The sequence below is a fragment of the Chinchilla lanigera genome, unplaced genomic scaffold (genome assembly GCF_000276665.1).
Source record: "Chinchilla lanigera isolate Chin_1 unplaced genomic scaffold, ChiLan1.0 scaffold00045, whole genome shotgun sequence".
Lineage (NCBI taxonomy): Eukaryota > Metazoa > Chordata > Mammalia > Rodentia > Chinchillidae > Chinchilla > Chinchilla lanigera.
The window spans coordinates 438,356-460,536 of NW_004955446.1; the positions used below are offsets into that span (position 1 = coordinate 438,356).

General features: G+C 38.0%; 1 long non-coding RNA gene across 2 annotated transcripts in view; it reads left to right on the forward strand.

The window, feature by feature from the left end:
- Nucleotides 1–22,181, forward strand: part of LOC102010530 — a 161,862-nt gene that overhangs the window by 83,199 nt on the left and 56,482 nt on the right. For both annotated transcript variants that reach the window (XR_001235683.1, XR_262362.2), the window contains one exon: nt 1,042–1,244. This is a non-coding gene — a long non-coding RNA (uncharacterized LOC102010530). The remainder of the gene's footprint in view (nt 1–1,041; nt 1,245–22,181) is intronic.

The following is a 22,181-nucleotide window of genomic DNA, read 5'->3' on the forward strand; positions in this document are numbered from 1 at the left end:
CCTGTTTTTTCTTTTAAAAATTTAAAAAGTTTATATTGAAATTCTTTTTTAAAATTTTCCATTATCATTAGTGTTTAATTATTTTATCAGTCTTACAGGCCTATATGTGTTTTTCTGAGTAACCAAATTGAAGATAACAATATGTAATACAATAACCATTGTTAATTTCCTATCACCTTGTCTGAAATCTTGTTTTGCTTTTATTGTATTCGTGTTGTTTTGCTTTTGTCTGTATGTTTGTTAATATGTTTTTGTTCTTTTATCTTTAAAATAAAAAAGTACATTTTCTTGTTATTGGCATAAAGTTATACATAGTAGTATTTTATTAAAAAGTCTTCCTTATTTGTAGTTATATTTACTTTTTCATTGTTGAGATTCTCAAACTTGTTTCACTTTTCACCAAATTTGTTAAACATCTCTTAATGTGTATTTTTAAAGAACTCTTGGTTTTATGCAATAGCTCTAGATATTTTAAATTTTCTAATTTATTGATTTCTTTCTTTTGTTATTTTTCTAGCTTCTGAATCTAATGCTCCAAAAATACTTATTTGTAACATTTCTTGTTTTAGGGAAGACTTATTTAAGGATATGAGTTTTTTTAAGTAAACTTTGGCTATATCCCATAGAATTTTCCATTTAGTATTTCAACATATGTTAATTTCAAAATAACTTATAAATTTTTATTTTTGCTTTGACATGAGCTTTTTAGAAGGTTTAGATTTAATTCCATTTTAATCTGTGAGTAGTTCCTATAAAAGTTCTACTTTTAGACAGTTACTGATTCATTTTTCATGGCCTATTAAATGATTTCTCTCTATATAAATAAATTTTAAGTAAACATTTCATGGACATTTGAAAAGAATGTGTCCTCTACCCTTTTAAAAGAGATTATGATTTGCTGTGAAGTCAAGCTTATAATATGTACTACTTACATATTTTGCACACTTATTCATTGTTATTTTGCTATAACACATGTTAGGAATGGTTTGCTGACCTTTCCCACTATACCTATGGGTTTGGAAATTTTTTTTCTTTTTCTAGATCTTCTATTTACTTTTTGACAAATACGTGAAAGAATGAAGAGTGATGCTGTTGACCCCAGGCTGCCTGGTTTGAATGTGGGCTCCACCCTCACCAGCTGACAGACCTTGGACAAGTTTCCTCCACTGTAAAAACACATCCTCTCTTTTACAGTCTTCTTGGGAGGATTGCATGCGTTGATGTAGAACTGTGCCTGACACATGGTGAGCACTTTATTACTCGTTATGTATCTATTGTGATGATATTCAATTGAAAGGGCTCATGCTTGCTGTGTTTTGATGAATCTGTTTACTTTCTTTGTCCTACGTAGAGCTTTTTGCCTTGAATTCTCTCTGGGCTGTATTTTTGTTCGCATTTGCCTGCTCTACCACAGTACAGTTAACCCTCAGTTATCTGTGGGGGTGGTTTCCAAGAGCCTCCAGGATATCAAAGTCTATGGTTGCTCAAGTCCCTTACATGAAAAGATACAGTATTTACAGCTGACATAATCCCTCTATCTCCTTTAAATCATCTCTAGATTCCTTTTAGTACCTAATAATGTAAGTAGTTGTTACACTGTATGGTTTAGGGGATAATGATAAGAAAAACAAGCACAAGTTCAGTATTGACTCATTTTTTCCTGAATATTTTCAAGTCTTGGGTGGTTGAATCCATGGATGAGGGACTCTAATGGGAGGCTGACTGTACTACAAACTGGGTGGTTTATATTTAACTTCTATTTACTTATTCATAATTAACAAAACTGTATTTATCGTGCATAGCATGATTTTTGAACTATATATAGATTGTGTAATGGCTAAATGAGTTCATTAACATATACATGACTCACTACTTACCACTTTTGTGATGAGAACACTGGCGCTTCTAAGCAATAGAGGTTCCCTCATGGTTCTGCAGGTCAGGAATTCTAAGAGCAAGATGCTGCAGATGTGCCTGGTGAAGGCCTGCTTACTAATCATGCATAGCTGTGCTTTCAGTGTCCTCACAAGGCGGAGGAGCAGATGAGCTCCATTAGGCCTCTTTTATAAGGGCACCAATCTCATTTGTGAGGGTTCCACCCTCATGATCTAATCATCTCCTGAAGGCTCCACCTCCCAATAGAACCTTGGGGGTGAATTTTGGGGAGAAGTACTCAAACCTAGCCTATCTTAGGGCATCTGATTTATTTTCAACTTTTTGTATTATTTATTGCATCTAGTTTAGCTTACTTAATACAAACTCAGCCTGAACATTCTTACTTTTAATAAGGAAGCTTAGCCTTTTTTTACAGTTGTTGGTATTACCACTATCCCTATTATATTTGTGTGTGTTTTTAGGTGGATGTGTTTCTAGCTCTCTTGTCAAGGTGGAACTGTTGCTCCAATGGCCTTCTAGTATTGGTAGCTAAGTTTAGGTTTTTCTTGTCTCCTGCTGCTTCAAGAAAAGAGAAACCAGACACTTGTCAGGACATGGTGTCTGTACCCACACTCTTTTTGGAATCCCGGAACTGAGCTGTTCTTATAGCCATCATTCAGTGAGTACCTAATATCACCTAGGTGTTTAATGAAACTTAAAAAATGAAAAATTAAAACCATATGTCTTTAGAGACATTTCTAAAGATGTTGCTCCACTGAACCCACACAATAACCCCACAAGGTCGGTATTACACATAGGAAGACTGGAGACATCAGGGAGTGCTCTTGAGGAATGAAAGACAGTTTATACTGTGTGAACTCACTCCAGTCATACATGCAGAGATGTGGAGTAGGCTCCAAATTATGCTCCTGCATTGATTTTCACAGAGTTTCTCAGGAATAGGTTGCCAGGGATGTTTGGAACAGTGAGCCTTCTTCTTATTCTGGTTTAACTATTTTTCCATACTAGTTTGAGTTACCACTCTAAGTTGACTGTTCTGGATCGGATCATACAAAGTCTAGTAGTTTTTTTTCTTTTACTGCTAGAGGTTAAAAAAGATCTACACTTCAGTGGTATGTGCTGCATCAAGGGATTCGTCCTGTTGGTTTCTTCTTCAGAGCCTGGGCCAGGAGTAGGGCTTTCTGCCTTTGCTGTGTTGCAGGATGCTGGAAAATGGCAGACTCGAGCCTGACAATCTTAGTGTTTCTAGAGCCTGGAAAAATGCCCAGCTCACAGTAGGTGCTAGCTCTTAGAATGACCTAAGCTCAGAGGGGGAAAATGGTCTTACATTAACAACTGAGTTAGGAGGCTTTAGAATAGACATGCATTATCTTAAAATTATGCTCTCTATAACCCTTGCAGTACTATGTATAAACAATAAAAATAAAATGTGTTTATTACTCTTCTAAGAGCTTACTCTGGGCTCAAGCAGTGTGTGCTTTCAGTGGGAGAGTTCTGCGTCACCATAGGAGGGTGGAATAACATTGATGTATGAATGACTGCTTGCATTGGTAATGCCAGTAAGGACATCCAACCAATAAAAGTTCTCCCGAGCCAGATGCTGGGGAGACATATAGCCCTGATCTCACCAGGGTTCCATAATTGAGGGGAAAGAAAAAAACCCAGAAAACAAAATAACAACCCATGAAAACTCCCAGCTTGCATCAGGGAAATATTGCCCCAATGTTTTAATGAGATTCCCTAGGTGAATCAGTTTTGTGTACAGGGCATTTGACTTCCACAGATATCTGACTAGACCTTGATTGATTGCCAGACTTTTTAAGTAGCATTGCTTTTTTATGGCTGCAGTACTGGGATGATGAGGTCACTGTATTTTGCCATGTTCTTGAAATTCTTATTAAAACAGCCTACAGGTTATAAGAACATCTAGGCAATGTCTTCTTGTGCTAAGCTGGAGAGATGGGCAAGTTGAGGTAAATAAGCTGATAAAGGCAGCAGCAGCAGAAACAACAACAACAACAACAACAGCAACAACAACAACAATAAGCCAAACAAAAAAACCTCAAAGAGGCCAGGCGTAGTGGCTCACACACCTGCAATCCCAGCACTCAAGAGGCTGAGGCAGGAGAATCTCTGCAAGTTTGAGGCCAACATGCACTACAAAGTGAGTTCAAGGCCAGCCTGAACCGCATGTGAAACCGTGTCTCAAAAAGACACACACAGACACACAACAAACAAAATAAACAAAACCCTAAACAACAACACCAACAAAAACCTCAAAGATTGCTTTCTAGTTGTGAGGAAGAATTTCAGAATTTTAAGAATTACAATTGGTTGCTACTAGTTGTAGTTTATCTTTTCTTTTCATTAATAGCTGTTATTTATTGAGCGTAGCAGCATTTCATATGATACAGGAACTAAGACACATATGATAAGTTTATGATACATAAGCTTAGACACACATGAACTCTTTATCCTTGTTACAATGTTGTAAGGTAGGTACTATTATCCCCACTTTGTAGATAAATGAATGGAATCTCAGAGAGGTAAGGTAGCTTGCTCATGATTGTTTAGTCAATGGGAAAGGTAGGATGTAGATCAGGCTGTGCCTAGCTCCAAAGCTCATGATCTTAACTGAACTGCTAGTTACTATGTGAGGGCTGTGCGCATAGGTTGAGGTTCCTTTTGGGAAGGACCAGACAGCAATATTTGAGCTGCAGCGTACTGACCCTTGTCAATCGTGTGGACCTGGGTCCTGGGGAAAACTGTACAGAAACACTGTGCCTTAGGACATATCATCTTGACCTTCTCCTTTGGAGAAAGTGGCCAATCAGACTTCCATTCCACTAGCATAGGGCCATGTGCCTGAAGTGGCCAGACAGGGCTGTGTACGATTTGGGATTCCTCCAGCTACTACCTATTGATGAGAGGCTGCTAGAAGCTTTAATCCAATTAGAGTCTATAGAACTGGTTTCTATCTCTGGCGCCTGACTCAAGTTTCAGAGCAAGGGGAAAAAGTATGACATCACCTCTGCTTGCATCTGTGCCGGGTGGCTAATGAAATTATGTGATGGGTTTGAAGAACATTAAAGTCAATGTTTGATCCTTATTATTATTAAGAGTACTTTCAAATTTACTGCACCATGAGGCAATTTTGAAAGCATCATTTTTCATAGGTGTATTCATTGCTCTGGATTTTAGCACGTAATCCATGGGATATGGAGAGTGCTAGCAGCACAGGGAATCTATTCTGAAATCTGCAGGATCAAAGTGCATGCAACTCTTTTGTTGGAAGGAGGAGAAGGTGCTGGCATTTTCCCATAATGATGCATCATAATAGCCTTGGATTGAAAAAGCCTAAAATGAAACAAAACAGGTTTGTCAAAGAAATATGAAGTACCACTGTTGCCATTAATATCAGCAAGTTTTTTTTTAACAAGTTTAAATGGTTAGTGTGCAAAAAGAGCTCAATTCAGGTTACCAACCATTTATAGATTCTGAGTTAGCGCTGGGAATACCCTAGTCAGGGAAAGGGGCACTTCTGTCTTATGCATAAGTATATCTCTAGGGCCCAGCTAAATGTCAACAGGCAGAAATTATTCTCTCTTTAAATCAATCAATCTATCTTTCTATTTATCTATCATCTATATTAAACGTGTATATATGTATAGTGTTAAATGCATAGACCTCAACTGTACAATTCAGTGAAATTATAGACATACACAATAAACATGCACTGTGCTCAGTCATCACCCAAATAAAAATAGAGACCATTTCCCATAACTCAGGAGGCTCTCCCATGTCCCTCATATTTCCCTAAGAAAGACAACTACTATTTTGACTTCTATATCCACAGGTTAGTTTTGTTTATATCTAGTATGCATCATGTAAATTCATGTAAATTGAGTACACACATAAATGAAAACATACACTATGTTACCTTTCATATCTGTTGTCTTTTGTTTGACTTTATGGCTGTGGAATTCACTCATATTGTTCTTCTATGACGGATATTTGAGTTTCTTCTAATTTTATAAACAAAACTATTTTGAACAAAACTGTTATGAACATCCTTGAACATGTCATTTGATGGGGTCTTCTCTTTATTTTATTTTGGGCATATGTATAGAACTAGAACTGCTGGGTCATTTTAAAATCTTTAGAATTTTCCGTGCTTTGATATCACTGAGTTACTTTCCACTCCAAACAGGTGGGGTGTTTTTGAATAAAGTGTTAGAAAATCATGATAATTTGAAGACAGTATCAATGATATGCTGGCCATAAATCATCTTTCCTGAAGACAGCTGAAATCTGTCTTGTATGCTCATGCTCAAAACAAGTTTTACAGGATTTCCAAAACAGTGGCTACCTGACTTCTTAATAGAATACTGAATTAAAGATTTGGTAAGCTCTATTCATACTTTCAAGTTAGAAACTGCTGCTAACTCCCTTACTAGGTTATTAGTAAGTAGCACTAGGTTGTAGTAATGATACAACTAGTAGAAAGAGTGTCATTTGCTGTCAGTGTGAAAGGAAGATTTGTATTTCTGAAATTGTTCATGGCAGCTAAGAGGACTCTCCGGAAGACCGAGGTCCACTTGGAATATGGATCACCGACCTTAAGTGAAAGAAGACCCACAAGGATTTCTGAGCAACACTCTGAAGCTATGGTTAGTGATAGGGTGTACTTTGGGGTTCAGTGGCCCATACATAGCATCCCTGCTTCCCTCTAGACTTCTGAACCAATTAGGACATAATACAGAAGTCAGACAGATACAAATATGAATGTCACTGTTGTTACTGATAAAGCTGAGAGCACAGCCCTCTGAAATGAGATGGACTCAGACACAGGCAGCACTGGACAAACAGCCTTCCCAGGCGTGGAGGAGCATGGCCCTCACTGCAGGTGAGCAGGAGGATCATGGTTCTCTGGGCAGCTCGCTGCCAAGAGTGAGGAAAGGAGCTCCCTTGCTCCAAGTTCCTCCATTTCCCCTGAGTGGCAGCACAGGGGGGCCAGGAGTCCTATACACAGAGCTGCCTCCAATTGTGAGTAGACAAGAGGCTTTAGGAAGAAGCCTTTCTCACCTCTACATTCACTCTGCTGTGGGAATTTTGTAGGTCAACTTTGTGGTAACTGGGACAAAATACCTGACATTCCCAACTTAAAGGAAGAGAGGTTTATTAGGCTCAGAGTTTCAGAAGTTTCAGTCCATGGTTGGATTACTCTGGGCAGGAACATCATGGTGCAAGGGTGTGCTCCACTCATGGCATGTGGGGAGCAGTGAGCAGGGCAAGAGCCAGAAAGGGGCCAGGGCCAGGACCCAGATACAGCCCCCAAGGTCATGCTCCCATGACACACTCAGAAGTGTGCTTTACTAATCTCTCAGGTTTCTCTCAAGCCAATCAATTTGGTAATCAAGATTAACCATTGCACATGTTTAAAGAAAAGGTGCCCCTTTCTAGGGATGGAGACGGGACACTCAAGATGGCAAGGGATGAGTCTTGTGGGAAACCAAAGGGAGCCAAGTGGAGGCTGAGAAGAGAGGGTGCTTTTAGAACAGGGCTTGGCAAACAACAGCCCATAGGCCAAATGTGGCCAATAGTCTGTTTTTGAAATATAGAGATGTATTGGAAGACAGCCTCACCCACTTATTAACATAGTGTCTATGGTTGCATTTGAGCTATAATAGCAGAATTGAATAGTTAGAGGCCACATAGCTCATGAAACCTGAAATGTTTGCTATCTGGCCCTTTACAGGAACCTCTGCCATCAGTAAAGGGTAAAACACAGAGGTATGAAAGAAGGTGGTGGTGTGTGTGGAGTATGAGTGGTTTGATCCTGTTGGAATATGAAGCAGATATAGGGTGGAGAGAGTGTGGAAGGATAGGGTAGAGCAGCAGAGAAAATGCTGAAGCTACAAGCCTGATAGATGTGATTGAGCAGATGGACCCCTGGCTTCTAGGGCTTTATAGTTTTCTACAGAGAGTGGTGTTGAAGGCAGACAATTATAGTTTTTTTTTTAATTTTAAAGATTAAAAAAACTAACAAAACCACAACGAAGACAAAATCAAAACAACACAAAAACAACAAAAAATACATGACTGCAAAACAAAATGGTAGGCATTAACAATGTTGGCTACATTACATACTGTTATCTTCAATGAAGTTGCTCAGTCCACCAGATGACATAAGAATGTAAGATTGATCAAACAATCAAAGACAGTAACAAGTAATAAAAAAAATTGGAAATGATGCAAAACTTCATCATATAAGATGGCAGGAGTTCAACAATGGTTCTTATACTGCATATTGTTGTTTTCAGATCAGTCATTCTGATTAACAGATTCAAGCATGCAAAATTGGTAAAGAAAAAAGATTTTAAGCATTGACTATTCCTTTCAATAAACCACAGACATCAGCAATACACCTATTCCAGCTACCCTGGCATATGCATATAAATTTTGTTTTTCATTTTAAAGAGAAAAGAAAAAAACAAAATAACAAAAACAAATACATAAACAAAACAGCATAGAGAGCCAACAAAAATGATACAGAATTTCAGAACAAGGTGATAGGATATTAACAATGGCTGTCATATTACATAATGTAATCTTCAAAATGGTTGCACAGATAACCAGATATAGGCATGTAAGGTTGATCAAACAGTTATACATTAACAGTTCCTTTCAATACACCAACAGATTGTAGTAGTACAATTATCCTAGCTATCCTGTGTTTACATATACATATTCTTTTTCTCTTCCTTCTTTCTTTTTCCTCTCCCCTCCTTCACCCCAGTTACTCCTTCTTGTTTGAGCAGTTTCTTTTCCCTTTCACAATATCTATTGTACCTTTCAGATTTTGTTTACTCTTTCAGGTTCTTATAGTAGGGAGGAAATACGATGTTTACACATGTGAGTCTGATTTATTTCACTTATGAGTATGGTCTCTAGCTGCATCCATTTACCCATAAAAGCCTCTAGCTTATCATTCTTTACTGCTGAGTAATACTCCATTGTATAAAAATACCACATCTTTTTTACCCATTCCTCAGTTGTGGGGCGTTTGGATTGTTTCCAAGATTTAGCTATGACAGATTGTGCTGCTATAAACATGGGTGCACATATATTGCTGTGGTATGATGTTTTCAATTCTTCTGGAAAGATACCCAGGAGGGGAACAGCTGGGTTGAATGGGACCTCTAATCCTAGTTTCCTGAGGAATTGCCAGACTGATTTCCACAGTGGTTGCACCAGTTGACACTCTCACCAACAGTGGAAAAGGGTTCCTTTTCCCCCACAGCCCCTCTAGCACTTGTTATTGGTTGATTTCTTGATGATAGCCATTCTTTCTGGGGTGAGGTGGAATCTCCATGTTATTTTAATTTGCATTTCTCGAATGACCAATGCTGTTGAACATTTTTTCATGTATTTATTTGCCATTTGTATTTCTTCATGTGAGAAGTGTGTATTTATCTCAGATGCCCATTTTTGTATTGGGTCTTTGAATTTTCGGGGCCTGACTTTTTAAAATTCTTTATATGTTCTAGCAGGAGTCCTTTGTCTGAGGGACAGTTGGCTAAAATTTTTCCCAGTTTGTGGATTTTCTTTTGATGTGCAAAAACTTTTCAATAAGATGGGATCCCAGTTGTTGATTCTTTGAAGTATTGAAAACCCATGCAGTTTGGTTTTTGTTCATGAACTCTCTAGCTACCCCTGTGTCTTCAAGACTTCCAGTACTAGATCTATCTTCCAATAGATCTAGTGTTTCCATTTTAATATTTAGATCTTTAAACCACTTTGACTTTATTTTGGTTCATGGTGGTAGGCTTGAGTCTAGTTTTAGTCTTCAGCATGTGGAAAGCCAGTTTTTCCAGCACCATTTATTAAAGAGGTTATCTTTCTTCCAGTGAACATGTTTGGCCCCTTTGTGAAAGATAAGGTGGCTGAGTGTCTTTGTGGTTGTGTCTGCATCTTCTAGCCTGTTCCATTGATCTCCAGGTCTGTTTTTTAGGCAGACAATTATATTATCTGTGGGCAAATAGACAAACATTTAACAGAGACTTTAAATTTAAATTCATAAAAAATGTGCACCATTTACAAGCAAAAAAATTACATGTGAAAGATAACTTTTTAAAAGACTGTAATTGGCTATTTCTCTTCTGATGGTGTGGGAGAAGAGCTCAGAGAGGAGGCAAATAGTAACAGCTGTTTAAAGGGACCATGAAAGGTGAATTGGGGGTGAGTATTCTGTAGGTGCAGACTGCAATGTAGAGTTGAATGGGAAAACTGCATGAAGTGAACCCGTCTCTTTGCCTGGGAGAATAAATGAGGAGAGGAGAGAAGTTGTGAGCAAAGTGGGACTGGAATTTTGGGCCAGTCTTTCCTTTATAAAATTAGATACTGCTTTGTACTACCCAGCTGTTAGAATTAAACAATTAATAATGTATTAGTGTCCCTATCTACCTCTATTCATCCTGCTTCCTGGGAAGATTATTTTTGCTTTTTTGCTTCTGGGGTTTTAGTTATGGTGCTTAGGATAATGGATGGAAAAATGGAGAGCTAGAAGGAGTAGGAGAGTGGAATTGAGAAGAAATAAAAACCCCGGGGAAGGGCGTGGCAGAGTGACTGAGGAAAGCTGGGAAGAAGGACCATGGTCAGTTCCTTGGGCAGGGCCAAGAATGATAGGATTCAGGGACTTTGGAGAGAAGGAATGCCTTTAGAGGCAGCTCTGGGTAGCTGTGGAAAATAAATAAGATGGCAAGAATGATGAATTAAAGGTGTTTTGCTATAGGTTACATACTGGGTTCCATCTGGTGGTTTTCAACAGCCTCACCAAAGATTAAGACACTGTCATTTAATTCTTGATTGTTTAACAGTTGTTCACACATAAAACTGTAGAAATTAAATTAGAGTTTAATTTTGGTAGAATATTCTGTCAAATAAGTATACCAAAGAATACCTTTCTTTAAAATTTCAATTTTATTGGAACAGCTTTTTCAAAGTATAATGACATGTAATCAAGGGCATACTTTTGATGTGTTTAATGCATTTCAAAAATATATACTTGGGAAGCCATGATCACAACCAAGCTGATGAGTAGAACCTGCACTCCTAAGGGTTTTCTCACATCTTTTTAATCCTTTCATTCCCTGTCCCCAGGAAACCACTGATCTGTTTCCTTTCCTTTAGAGTAATTAGTATTACCTAGAATTTTATGTAAGTGGAAGCATACAGCATATACTCATTTTGGGAGTAGGATGGGGCAACTTTTACGCAGAATAATTATTTTGGAATTTTAAATGTATTTTTGTGTATCAAAGGCAGGAGAATTGTTGTGAGTTCGAAACCAGCCTGGGCTACAAAGTGAGCTCAAGGCCAGTCTGAACTGCATAGTGAGACCCTGTCTCAAAAAAGACAAAAACATAAATAAATAAAAAATAAAAAAATTTTTTTCCAGTCTGTTTTATCTTTTAATTACCTTAACAGAATCTTGCAAAGGGTAGATGTTTTTAATTTTGTGAAGCCCAACTTACTAATTTTTTTCTTTTATTGATTGTGCTTTTGGTATCATACCTAGGAAATGCTTGTATAATGCTAGCTCACAAAGATTTCACCATATTTTCTATTAGAAGTCTTATAGTTTTAGCTTTACTTTCCTATAGTTTTAGGTCAGTGGATCATTTTTTAATAATTGTCACATGTAACATGAAGTATAAATTTGAAGATCTTTCCCTCTCCCTTCTGTTCCTGCCCCTTCTCTTCCTCTTCATGTATGATTATTTACTTGTTATTTATTAGTTTGTGAGATAGCTGTTCTTTCTACACTGAATTCCTTTTGTGCATTTAGAAAAAATCTATATATTTATGAGTTCCATTCCTTGACTCTTTATTATGTTCCATTGATCCATTTGTCTATCTTTACATCAATATATTGTCTTGATTATTACAGCTTTATGATGTCTTTGAAGTAGGTGCTATTAGATTATTTTATTCTTTTGTCAGGTTGTTTCTTGGAATTGTTTCTTTCTTTTGTCCTTGGAATTTTCATATACATTTTGAAATCAGTTGCTAATTACTGGGAGTTTGATTGGCATTGCATTTACTCTCTAGATCAATTTGAACAGCATTACCATTTTACCATTATTGAGTCTTTCAACTCATGAATATGGTTTATTTAGGTCTTTTAAAATTGGTGTCAGCAATATTTTATCATTTTCTGTGCAGGTCTTTCACAATCTTATATCACAATTATCCTTAAGTATTTCATTTTGGGGGATGGTATTGAAAATGGTACTTGTTTTTCCAATTTATGATGTTTTGTTACACATGTATATAAATACAATCGATTTTGGCATATTGATCCTGAGTCCTGTGACCTTGTTAAACTCACTTATTAGTTTTAGTAGAATTCATTTGTGGAGGGGACTGAGGATTAAACCCAGGGTCTTGTGAATGCTAAGCACATGGCCTACTGCTGAGCTCTATCCCCAGCCCACCATGACTGTATTTAATGAGCAAATTGGACAGGTACGTGTTCATAGCTGACAGTTAGTATTCCGCAGAATTAGTTTGAAGCTGTTTCCTTTTGGAAAGTGCTCAAGGATGCACCCCATGTGTTATGGGAATGAATCTGTGGTCTCTCTTCCAAAGTAAAAGGACTTTAATGGGGAATGGTTGGCGCAAAATTAGAGTGATTATTTCCATACAGGAACCATGGAGGAGCATCTGTTATAAAGATACTCTGGTGGTGAAAAATAACATTTGAATTAATGTGCAAAGTATGCCCGAGGACCCTCCTGACATGTCAAATGGAGGGATGGCTGCAGGAGATGGTGTGCTGCCTTTGCAGATGCTTATAGTGTTACCGGTTTGGGTCTGTGAGGTCCTGGAGGCTGAAATGAGGAACTTGTTCCACCATTTTAAAGTAAATTTGCTAGTTCACTGACTCCTACTGCAGAGAAAGAATTTTCAAGATGTGTCAGTAAGAGACATGAGAAGATTTAGCAGAGATAGAGAATAGGATGCACTCAAAGAACAGAGCGTGGGTGTTCAGAGAAATGAAACACAATACACTCGGGAACTGAGGATCTTTCATGTGTTTTGGGTGGTGGAAATCTGTGGAATTTGATAATCTTAGTCTTATCTAGTGGCGGGGAGGGGGGAATGGCCCATCCATAGTAAGACAATGTTTCATTCCTGCGAGAAATTCTCAAAAAGTGGTCTGTTCATGGAAGTAAAAAGGGTAAACCCATACTGTGTTTAGGGAGAAGAGGAAAAAAAACCCCTGAAAGACAAAACTGGACTTGTGTCCTGAAGCTACAGTTTTTCTTAAGAGTACAATTTTTAACATCTCGATGTCCTTATCTCCTTTCTACCTAGTTTTCATTTCTTCTGTCCTACCCCAGGAGCTTCAGGGTGTGAGAAAGGACCTCCACATCCCAGTCCCTGCTGCTGTACTTGTGCCCAGCAGTGAGACCATCTCCTGAGCATGCTGGGGCAGAGAGGGCTGACGTGGGAAGTGTCTGTATGAAAGCAAGCAGATGATAATGAAAATGTAGGCAAAGTGAGGTAGGGTAGAAGGAATTTTTTTTAAAAAGGCATAAAGGAGACAAGGAAAAATCATAATTTTTCTAGATCAATTTGATCTAGAAATTTAAAAATTACATTTTTGGGACACAAGCCCAGTGTAAAATTTTTTCCCTCTTTTCTCACCTGCAAATAGTTTTAATCATTTCTTTTTTTCTTTTCTCTTTTCTTTTCCTTTTTTTGGCAAATGGTCATTTTGCTTGTGGATAGACCACCTTTTCCCCCCCTGTAAAATAGGCTTTCCCCTATAAATAGACCCTTACCTTACTTTGGGTGAGCCACCTCCCCACCAACCAAGACAGAGACTATAGATTATCCAATTCCACTGATTTTCACTGCCAAAAACATAAACATTCCTGAGGCAGGAAGACAGGGAGTGGCTAAAGCTAGCTGGGAAAGGAGGCATGACACGATCCTAGAACACAAGCCCAGAACAGTTCCCCAAACCTTGCATGCGGGTTTCTCACGAGAACTCTAGCAGGGTTTTGACAGGATGACTTAGACCTGACGATAGTGTAGGAAATATAGAAAAGAGATTGGCACCATGAAGTGCTCACTACTGTGCCCCTTCACGATAGCCCACCTTATCCTGCAGGTGTATTTTTACTTTTTCCTTCCTTTTTCCTTGTCCAAACTTAGTCTGCAGAGCCTATTCTTCCCCTACCCTTCTGCCCCCTCCTAAATTAAAAAATGTGATGCCTTTTCACTGTTTATGCTTGTTTCCTTCAATTCTTTGTCCAGGACAGAAAGGATCTAGAAATCACCTCTTAGAGGAGATACCAGCACCCCAGAACCTGGTAATATTCCCAGTTCCACACTATAGTATGCCTCTCTCAAGGGCCTGCACTCCACTCTTAAGTGTGTACTAACATTTCTGCCCAATAAACCATTCCTGTACCTCTTAGATGTGTCCTGGAAATTCTTTTTCCACAAGGGGAGTCAGCAAACCTCTGAATATTCTGTTTAAGGAGGGTTAAATTCCTCATCTTAGCTTCAAGAACCTCCTCAGATCTAGTCTGATTACAAAAGTATTCGGAAGTTTATTTTGATTTAGATTATTGTTCTCGATATTATTCAATTTTGGATAAGATGAATAGGGTAACTTCGCTTTTCACCAATTACTTCATGTCACAGGCATAGTGATAAAATAAAGAAGCCAGGCTGCAGCTACAGAACAGTTATGGTAAAAAAGGGTTGAAAATGAGTCAAATAGAACCAAGCAGGGTGGCACATGCCTGTAATCCCAGCACTTGGGAGGCAGAGGCAGGAGGACTGTTATGAGTTCGAAGTCAGCCTGAAAACATAGTGAGACCCTGTCTCAAAAAACCAGAGTCAAATAGATTGTCAGTGTTTCTTTAGTGAGGGTTGGATGATACTGTTTGCAGTGGGAAGAAAGCCTGGCATATACAAGTAGGTAGCACTATTGGGAGGGCACTCCCCCTCCATTTACCTAGATTTGGGCAACAGTCCAGGGCCGCTCCTCCTGTCATTTTTCTAAGAGAAGTGGAAATAAAAATAACAAAGACCCAGGAAATATCTAAAGCCCCATGCCAGAGCATATGCATGTTAGATCTCCTGGTCTGACCTTCAGTAACATTTTCCCACTTGAACCTCATTAATGTAGAAGGCAATTCATGTACGCAGTTTAATCTGAGTGAAGTCTGGGAGAGATGTAGGTATTACAGAGCCCCTGAAATGACTCAGGACCCTGTCAGTCTTATCTGGAGACCCCTGAGAGGCACCTGGGGTACGGGGTATATCTTTTACAATCCAAAAGCCTTTGAAGGGAAGGGAGGGGAATGGGGAAAAAAGAATTAAGATATATTATGTACAGGTACAAATTCCCTGTGATGAATGTGATCATTATGTGTGTCAAAGATGTGCCAATAAAATTAATGAAAAAATTCAAAAGCTGGAACTTCTGGGGAGATGGCAGAATGGTGAGCAGCAGAGAAACAGCCTTTCCAATACTTGGAATCCAGACACTGGAATACAGCAACATGAGGAAGAGAAGGAGGAAGGAAGTGGGTCTCTGGGACCCAGCAAGGATCTGAAATGAGAATTAGAGCCCGTGGGGAGAGGGAGGAGAGGGACTGCAATGTGGAGGAGGGAGGTGGCAAGTGGTACTTTCCTCCCCAGCATTTGGAGCACGGCTCCAGTCTGCAGAGGCACAGTGACTACTGGTGACCCCAGAGGCCTCCAGAGAGAAAGGCACCAGTGGAATGCCGTGATTGCAGTGGCTGGTGAGTTATTTGGATTCAGATGCTCCCCAGGAGAGGATGATTGGCCAGTAGCCCTTTTGGAAAGAGGTCAGTGGAAGTTAGAACTCAGACCAGCTGCAATTTGGCTCCATCTGGCTCCAAGTGTCAGGCTGAGGTGCAGCCGAGTTCAAACCAGCAGAAGTTTAGGGAGCCAAGTTCAAGCCAGGAGGAGTCACTCAGAATGTTGGTGACTGAAGAACTCAGGTCCCAGCCTCACGGCCAGAAACCAAAAGCAGATTGAACTTCTTGCTGGGATTAATTAACATGGATCTGGGCTCTGTCTGGTTGCTTGGTCAGCCAGTGGCAACTGAAACAGACATGCCCTGAAGTGGACATTTTTTTTTCCCTACTTTTCTTCCTTTCTTTGCTTTTTTGTTTTTATTTATTTTTTGTGGGTACTGGGAATTGAACTCAGAACCTCATGCTTGCCAGGCAGGGGCTGTGCTGCTGAATTATATCCTTGGCCCCTGCATTTTATTTTTTAAAACAATTTTAATATATTTTTTCTCTTTTTCTTGATTGTTTGTTCTTGTTTTTATAGACATGAGAACAGTGTTTCTAGTTTTTTGTTGTTTTGTTCTCTTCTTATTTCTGTTTCTTCCCTCTTTCTTTCCCTCCTATCTTCACCGTTCCCAAAGCTTGCCTGATCTTCTATTGTATGAGATTATGTCCTCCTGCCTTGTTTCTAATCCCTTTCTTGTCTATTTCTTTATTTCTTCCCTAACCCCCTTTAAACTTCTCCCCTGAGGGTAAAATTGACACATTGAGGGGATTTTTACTGTACACACCTTTCAGGTTTGTTTTAGATTTGGTTATATAACTATAAGTCCTGTTCACTTGGTTAAAGGAGGCAAATTAATAGTTACCACAGTTTGTCATTTTCTTGGATGAGTTTGATGTTATTGTTATTACTGATTGTACCACTTTAGCCAAGGTGACATAGTTGCTCTAATCAGTTGTTCTTCCTTGTATGCCAAGACTGAGATTTCCTGATGGTCATAAACAATACAACAGTGCCAAAGAACCAGTGCTAGGTCAAATATTCAGCAATTTCTCATCCCCAATAAATTGAAGAGGTAGGATCTTGCAACAGACTCAAAACCCAAAAGCCAGCCACACCTGGAATATACCTCTGTGAAGTAGTCATTTCCTAAGGGTTCTCTATGCCAGTAATAAAGATACCTACCATAAATAATTTATAAACATCAACACAAGAATTAAACAACAACAACAAAAAAAAAACAGAAAAGAAAATGACAAGACAGGAAAGCAGGATGCAACCCCAGGCTTGCAGTGCACCAAAGGCAAACCCAGGGGGCAATGAGGCAGAACAGTCCTACAGCCACTCAACTGGACTCTCTGAAGTGGTAGCAGCAGAAGTAACAAGACAAATGAATGAGGCTCTAGAAAAAAATCAAATCAGAAATAATTTCTCAGTAACTACGGAGGTGACGACCACAATGAAAGACATGCTTAATGGTGCTTGAGCAGATACAGATGAAAAAATAGAGGAGCTTAAGAAAATGATAGAAACCATAAATGTCAAACATAGGAAAGAAATGGAATCCATGAAACAGATTCAAACAGAAATCTGAGAGATTAAAAATTCCACTGAAAATACGAGCAGCAGAATGAGCCAGTGTGAGGACAGAATCTCAGATATAGAAGCTGGGATTGCAGTGAGCCATCACGAAAATGAAGATTTCGTAAAAATAGCAAGGGACCATGGGAAATCAATCCGGCAGCTGCTAGATGATGCAAAGAAGGATAACATTAGATCAATCCAAGTCAATGAAAAAGCAGGAGATAATGTAAATAACATAAAAAACCTGTTCACAGATGTTATGGTGTAAAACTTTCCTGGCAGGAAAAAGGAATTTGACATGTGGATAACTAATTATCAAATGATAATGCTAATACAACATTACAGAACATACAGGACACAAAGAAAGCAGTCTTATTAGAGAAATTGACAACAGTAAATTCCCACATCAGAAAAACAGAATGAGCTCAAATAAATAACCTAATGTTGAACTTCAAGCTTCTAGAAGAAGAGGAGCAAGTCAAGACCAAAGCTCATATGAGAAGTGAAATAAATCAGACTCATATGTGTAAACATTGTATTGTCTCCCTAGTATAAGAAACTAAGAGTAAATAAGATACAAAATCTTTAATACATATTGAGAAAGGGAAAGAACATGCTCAAAAGGAAAGAATAACTGGGATGGGGGAAAGGAGAAAAGAAGGAAGGGAAAATAATGATAGCCAACATAATTATACTTCTAATTTCTTAGTCCATTGAAAAGATCAGTTTGTGCTTATATCGGTTGATTAATTTTGCATGACTACATCTTGCAATCTGAGCAACTACTTTGAAGACAACAATAAGTAATATATTAACCATTGTTAATTTCTTATTATCCTGTTTTGAAACTCTGGATCACCATTATTTCTTTTTTATCTTTCTCTCTTTAAAATAAAAAAAGTATACAAAGCTCAGATGAGGGAGGAAATTATAAGGACTAGACTGGAAATTAATGCAATGGAGACTAAGAAAATAATACAAAGAATCAATGAATCAAAGAATTGGTTTTTTGAAAGATGAAATAAAATTGACAAACCCTTAGCTTACCTTATCAAAAGAAGGAAAGGTTTGAAACCCTGTATCACTGTTAATGTCCTTGCCTTGTTTTGTTTGAATTTTGCTATTGTTCTTTTTTGTACTATTTTCTTTAAAATAAAAAAAGAAGGAAAGAAAAGATTCAAATCCATGCAATTAGGAATGAAAAGGGTGAAGTCACAACCAATCCTGCAGAAATCAAGATCATTAATAATTACTTTGAGAACCTGTATTCTAATAAGATGGAAAACTCAGAAGAAATGGAGATTTCTAGATACATATAAATAACAGAAGCTGGATCAAGAAGGTTGAAAGATTCTAAATAACCCAATATCAGTCAATGAAATTGAAAATGTAATTAAAAACTTACCGCTAAGGAAAAGCCCATGTCCTGACAGATTCACTGGTGAATTCTATAAGAAAAAATCTAATGTTACCATTCCTCAAACTCTTTAATGATATCAAAGACCTTTATATTGAAAACTACAGTTACGTGAAAAAGGAGATCAAAGAGGATATCCGAAAATAGAAAGGTATCTCTTGTTCTTGGGTAGGAAGAACCAATATAGTGAAAATGGCCATACTTCCAAAACTGTTATAATGCAATTCTGATCAAAATTCTAACAGCATATCTCACAGAATTAGAGAAAACAATCTTAAAATTCATTTGGAATCAGAAGGTACCTAGAATAGCATAGGCAATTTTGGGTAAGAAAGGCAAGGCAGAGGTCATCACAATCTGTGACTTGAAATTATACTACAAAGCTACAGTGATAAAAACAGCATGGTACTAGAAAACAACAACAACAAAAAAACAACAACATACCTGAGGATCAGTGGAATAGATTACAAGATACAGAAATAACTCCAAACATACTCAGCCACCATATCTTTGACAAAGGTGCCAAATATCTTCATTGGAAGAAAAATAGCCTCTTTAAAAAATGGTGCTGGAAAAACTGGCTTTCTACATGCCAAAGACTAAAACAAGACCCATATCTCTCACCATGCATTAAACTAAAATTGAAATGTATCAAAGATCTAAATACTAAAACAGAAACACTAAGTCTGCTATGAGATAGAATAGGTAGAACTCTCAAAGAGATAGGCATAGGCAAAGACTTTATGAACAGAATCCCAGTTGCACAGGAAATATCACAAAGAATCAACAGTTGGGATATAATCTTATTAAAAAGCTTTTCACAGCAAAAGAAATCACCAAGAGTGAAGAGACAACCCACAGAATGGGAAAAAATTTTGTCAGCTGTTCCTCAGAGAAAGGACTAATATCTAGAACATATAAAGAATTAAAAAAATCAGACCCCCCCCAAATTTAAAGACCCAGTCCCAAAGTGGGCATCTGAAGTGAATAAATACTTCTCAGTAGAAGGAGAAGTGGCAAGTAAATATATGGAAAAATGTCCAACATCACTGGTCATTCAAGAGATGCAAACTAAAACAACACTAAGGTTCCATGTCACTCCAGAAAGAAAGTCTATTATCAAGATATCAGCCACTAACAAATGCTGGAGAGGCTTTGGGGAGAAAGGAACCCTTTTCCACTGTTGGTGGGAGTGTAGACTGGAGCAATCACTGTGGAAATCAGTGTGGAGATTTATCAAAAAACTAAAATTAGAGGTTCCATTTGATCCAGCTATTCCCCTTCTTGGTATCTTTCCAAAAGAATTAAAAACATCATGCCATAGTGATATACGCAGTTTGCAAAAGCTAAACCTTTGAAAAAGCATAAATGCCCACCAACCAATGAATATGTAAGGAAGATTTCTTTTAACACAATGGAGTACTTTTGTGCCATAAAAGAGATAAAAATGAGACATCTTTAGGTAAATGGATGCACCTTGAGACCATACTCTTAAGTGAAATAAATTAGACACATATATTTAAATACTGCATTCTTTCTCTGGTGTGAGACCCTGAAGGGTAAAGAAGGACCAAAATAGATGATAGACATTGGGAAATAGGAAGAAAATCTTTTAAGTGGGAAGGGGAACTAGGGAGGGGAGAAGGAGAAAGAAAGGAAGGGAAAAGGAAAAAAAGAAACCAGAGGAAAAATGGAAACAAAACTTTTCTAAAGAGAAGAAGAGAGGTTGAAGGGAGAGGAGAGAAAGGGAAAAAATCAAGGTATAATATGTATTGGTACAAATTCCATATGATGAAAGTTATCATTATATATATCTAAACTGTACCAATAAAATTAAAGAAAAAAAATCCAAAGGCCTGATTTATCTGTGAGCTTCTTATTTCCCTGTCATCCTGACATGACTTTTCTGTTTATGCCAGCTTTTTGTTTCTGTTTTCATGGACCTGCTTTGAGCATATCTTTCTATTATTTTCAATAAATAGCTGCTTTTTTCTTTTATCATTGGATGTACACTTGCAATTCCTTGCTTGCCATACACAAGATGTTGCAATCTGTCGACCCATGTTGTGGCAATACAAGCAGATATGCAGAAAATAGTAAGTTGATCTGGGCATTCAGTTTTAGTGAAGATTTAGTGGAGATGATTGGTGTTTTTCTGTCTGTCCTATAGAGTGCCTTTGTTCCAAGTAGATTTTCTGGGTGCACTGTTGAGAACAACAGTGTAAGGTAAGCCTAATAGGAGTTCAGACTGTCTGTCTTCTTCCTTTCTACCCTTCTCCATTCAACCAGAAGACCTTTCTCTTCTTTGAGAAAAAAAAAAAAAACCAGACAACTCCATTATATATTAGGATTCCTCCGCCTCCAGAATTTGTTCTTTAAAGAATGTGTGTGTGTGTGTGTGTGTGTGTGTGTGTGTGTGTGTGTTGTCGAAAACCACTGAACTAGATCAATGAAAGTGATCAATGGCAAATGCCTTCCTTAGAATCGGGTTCTGCTAACTTGATGGGTTGCTATTATTAAATATTGCATGGGATAGACACTAAAAATTAGTTGCTGCTAATCTCAAATTCAGGTGTAACTGGATGTCCTATATTTGTATTTGCTAAATGTGACAACTTCAATCCATGCATAATTTATAATAAAATAGTGAATGAATTTTCCAATACAGTGGTTTTGCTAAACATTCAGCAAAAAGTTCTTATGTCTTGGCTACCTGCACCATAGTCCATGACTGGCTGCTTTTATGGCTGAGCCCACCCATCCCTGCAGCTGGCTGTCCTTGCTTGCTGCCACAGGGGTAAGGGGATGGGTACCGTCAGAGCCTTTTTAAATTAGCAGGGCCCCACTCTTCCCCAGGACACTAAGAACAAATTATCCAATGCCTGCATTTAAGTTAATTTCCCTAATTCTTGTTTTTCATTCTTTATTATCATTCTGTCTTTGAAATTTCGAGTGGTAAACTTTAATTATAATAACCATAGTTCCCAGAGCTTCACACTGAGGTACTGGAGAAAGAGCTATAAATGTTCTAAAGGCAGTGATTATCTGCAGCCCTCAGGGAATTCAGGAAAGAGTCCTGAACACCACTCTTTGATATCTCTGCTCCTGAGCTGCTGTACCCCTTTACCCCACCATACAGAAATTATTTCCACATAAGGCAGAGTGAGATTATCAGGAAATCATGTTTCATTTCAACATGGCTTAAAAGATTTTTTTTAGCACCCATGAGTTTTGTATTCATCTTATTTTTATTCATTCATTCATTTTCTACCATACCATTTTCTATCACAAGTTTATCTGTTTCTTCTTAGCATCTCCACAGCCTAGAAGAACACTCATGAAATGCTCCTAACAGATACTGGATGTGAATGCATGAGCCCTGCAAAGAGGAGAAAGCGAGCATCTAAGGTCCATCTATGCAGCTTTCCCTCCT